A 919-nucleotide genomic window follows, 5' to 3' on the forward strand; every position below is an offset into this window, starting at 1 on the left:
GTGTAAGTATTGACTATGGGTTTAAATTAGGAGGGCGATAGTGTATGAAAAATTAATGGTGTTCTTATTTTGTATATTTTATGGATGTTAGATAGGGCTATGATAGTAATGGTAAGGATAATAATAATATTGATAGGATACTGATGTGAGTGTGCATATACGAATATTATAATAATGATAGTGGTAGAAAATGAGTAAAGGGCAAACATGGAAGCAGATAAATCAATAGAAAGAGTGAAATGGAAGTAAGATAGTGAGTTAGATAGCGAGAACGCGAAACTTTTTATTAAGGAGACGAAGAAAGATAGAATATGAGGCAGATAAAATATGATAAGTTTTAAACTCAGAATTTAAGGAAGGATAACAATGAAAAAGATTATGGGGCTGCGATCGTGTCAAGACATAAGACAATTGCAGTAGAAGGTGTAGTTACTACATTGTTTGCAGCGGTACTTGCAGAAGATGATGACGTAAATTAAAGGGGAAAGCACCGCTAAAAGAATAAGAAGCAGCTTCCATGTGAATAAACGGAGGATCGCTATTAAGTATATAAAACCAATAATAATACCTCTCTAGTTCTGTATATGTTTACTGACTGGCGTCTCAGAACATACAACGAACGAGTAATTAACATAAGATTTGTCTCTGATTTAAAACCAACACCAGTTTTAACAAAACAAAAGGGGAGAGAAAAGCATATTCGTTTCACACATTACCTTGTCTTAAGCGTCGGTGAAACAAAAAGCAGATTAATCTGAAACAGAAACAAATAAGTAATCTCTTCCCTGAAAGAGATCGTCGTTACATCTTTACGCCAGCAGTGTCAATACAAGAACAAAACTGTATAAAATATAACAAACTAGCAGCTATAAACGTTGAAATTTAGCTGTGGAAAGTTTTTCAATGAGTTGCAGCAACG

This window comes from Trypanosoma equiperdum (genome assembly GCF_001457755.1).
Source record: "Trypanosoma equiperdum strain OVI genome assembly, contig: ctg_182, whole genome shotgun sequence".
Taxonomy (NCBI): Eukaryota; Euglenozoa; class Kinetoplastea; order Trypanosomatida; family Trypanosomatidae; genus Trypanosoma; species Trypanosoma equiperdum.